Raw genomic sequence first — 3,233 nt, 5'->3', positions numbered from 1 at the left:
TAGTTCGGGAGTTGTTTTTCAACCTTGCCCTATTTCACTTTGTTGCTAGGTTTAGCAATGGGGTGGGTACACACTTTACAAAAGGCTTTGACGTGAAATATTCTTGTGGTATGCCCTTTCAGTTCCAGTAGGCATTTGATGCATTAGCCTTCCTCGGCTTTCCCAGCAGGGATATAGACCTAGCTAAATGACCTGGTAGTGTTTTCTCTGAGTCAAGTTAGCATTAAATGTGGTCTCTGGATATGTGAAGAGATGGATAATCTAACAGTCTACAGATGTCAGAAACTTTATTCTCACCTTTTCTCTCCATATTTTAAATTTATATGTCTTTTTGAAAAACATTTAAACTGCCACCTCTAATTAGGATATAGAAAGTTCCAAGAGATCATTGCTCTCACTGAAATAATGTGAGCAAGCTGGACAAGTTACAGAAGCATAGTTGTTAAAAACCCAAGCTGAGGATAAAGAAGTGAAAATAAACTAAATTCCAGAGTGCAAAGAGCCCTTGCTAGGAAAGTGAGACCCGAGGCTGCTTTCCTCACAGGGGTATGGTGGATGGAAGATTGAACCCACTATAGATGGGAATTTTTGCAGATGCAAGGAGAAAGTAGCTGAACTTATAACAAATTTGCATGGGCTGGCAAAATGTATTAAAATCCCCCAAAGTCCCCTTCTTCACTGAGAACCTGGCAGCAGCAAGAACAGGGAAGGAAAATTAAGAGAGACTTGCTCAGGGCACACCTGCCCACTAATTCTTTCTAAATGTGTACATAATTAAATAGAGAAGACATGTTTATAAAAAACAGGAAGGGCTAGGTGCAGTGGTTCATGCCTGTGATCCCAGCAATTTCGGAGGTTGAGGTGGGTGGGTCACCTGAGGTCAGGAGTTCAAGACCAGCCTGGCCAACATGGTGAAACCCCGTCTCTACTAAAAATACAAAAATTAGCTGGGCGTGGTGTTGCACACCTGTAATCCCAGCTACTTGGGAGGCTGAGGCACAAGAATTGCTTGAACCCGGGAGGCGAAGGTTGCAGTAAGCTGAGATCGCACCATTGCACTCCAGCCTGGGCAACAGAGTGAGATTCTGTCTCAAAAAAAAAAGCAGGAGATGTGATGAATAATCAAGAGAAAACAAAAACAGAATGAAGAATGACCCAGATGTTGAAATCAGCAGACAAAAACTTTAAAAGAAGTATTACAACTCTGTTAACATGTTCACTGGAAAAGCTAAGCAAAAGGAAAATGTGTGAACAGATTGTGAATTTCGGCAGGAAATCTGAAACTCTATGAAAGAATAAAATGGAAATTCTAGTACTGAAATGAAAAATTCATTTGAAGGACTTATCAGCAGATTGAAAAGAGCACAAGAAAAGATATGTAAACTTGAAGACAGGTTAATTAAATTAACAGACGTATAAAGAGAAAAATTAAAACTCAAGCAGTATAAATACAAAGAAAACCATACCAAAGCACATAATGGTCAAATTGCTGAAAACCAATACTAAAGAGAATATCTTAAGTGCTATCAGAGAAAAAGGGCAAATACATTTAAGAAGGTAACAGTAAGAAAGAATGATGGCTGAATTCTTATTAAAAATGCAGAAGACAATGTAATGGTTTCTTTAAAATGCTGAAAGAATTTTAAAAAGCATTCAAAAATACATACTTCAAAAATAAAGGCAAAATAAAGACATTTGTAGACAGGGAAAAGTTGAGGAACTTAGTCCAGTAAGTAGACTTGCACTACATAAGTCTGCAAATTAGAAAAATTTTAGGTTAAAAGGAAATGATACCTGATGATATGGTTTGCATCTACGTCCCCACCCCAATCTCATGTTGTATTGTAATCCCTATTCTTGGAGGTGAGGCCGCCTGGTGGGAGGTGATTGGGGGCCGATTCATCATAAATAGTTTAGCACCATTCCCTTGATGCTGTTCTTGTGATTATGAGTGAGTTCTCGTGTGATCTGGTTGTTTGGAAGTGTGTAGCACTTCCTCCCTTGGTTCTCTCTCTTGCTCCTGCTCCCTCCTTATAAGACAGCCAGCTCTGACTTTGCCTTCCACCATAAGTATAAGCTCCCTGAGGCCTCCCCAGAAACAGAAGCTGCCATGCTTCCTGTACAGCCTGCAGAACCATGAACCAATTAAACCTCTTTTCTTATAAATTACTCAGTCTCAGGTATGTCTTTATAGCAATGGAAGAATGGCCTGATACACCAGATTAATCCTGGATCTGTAGGAAAGAAGAGTGTTGGAAAGGGTAAATATGTAGAAATGTGTGTATGTGTATTTGTGTAGATGCATGTGGATGCTCACATACATCAAGACACTATTATTATTTGCTTAATATGTATGTCTTTATATATTATATAAATATGTGTATATTATGTATGTGTTTAATACATATTAATATGTAATTAATATATTAACATGTATGTATTAAACAAATAATGTCTTGATGGATGTGAGTATGTACATGCAGGCACATACATACATATATACACACATATACATACATATATATATTCATATATAAGTAATATATATGTATACACACACACACATATCACTTTCTTGGCTCCAAGCTGAAGAATGAATACTGGTATACTGGTGGTGAACTCGCTCAGATTTTATCTGTTGAATATATCTTTAGTTTGTATTTATTGTCAGTAAGTTTTTTTCCTGGGTAAAGGAAATTGTAAATTTCTATGTTAACAGGTGGGTGTATTAGGCCATTCTAGCACTGCTATGAAGAAATACCTGAGACTGAGTAATTTGTAAAGGAAAGAAGTGCAGTTGCCTCACTGTTCCACAGTCTGTATAGGAAGCATAGAGGCATCTGCTTCTGGGGAGGTCTCAGGAAGGTTTTACTCATGGTAGAAGGTGAAGCAGCAGCAGGCACTTCATATGGTGAACGCAGTAGCAAGAGATGGGGAGTGAGCAGAGGTGCCACACACTTTTTTTTTTTTTTTTTTTTAGACAGAGTTTTGCACTTTTTGCCCAGGCTGGAGTGCAATGGCGTGATCTCGGCTCACTGCAACCTCTGCCTCCCGGGTTCAAGTGATTCTCCTGCCTCAGCCTCCTGAGTAGCTGGGATTAGAGGTGTGCACCACCATGCCTGGCTAATTTTGTATTTTCAGTAGAGACAGGGTTTCACCATGTTGGCCAGGCTGGTCTCAAACTCCTGACCTCAGGTGATCTGCCCACTTTGGTCTCCCAAAATGTTGGGATT

Source organism: Colobus angolensis, unplaced genomic scaffold, assembly GCF_000951035.1.
Source record: "Colobus angolensis palliatus isolate OR3802 unplaced genomic scaffold, Cang.pa_1.0 Scaffold12, whole genome shotgun sequence".
Lineage (NCBI taxonomy): Eukaryota > Metazoa > Chordata > Mammalia > Primates > Cercopithecidae > Colobus > Colobus angolensis.
Note: the sequence above shows the minus strand (reverse complement) of the source record.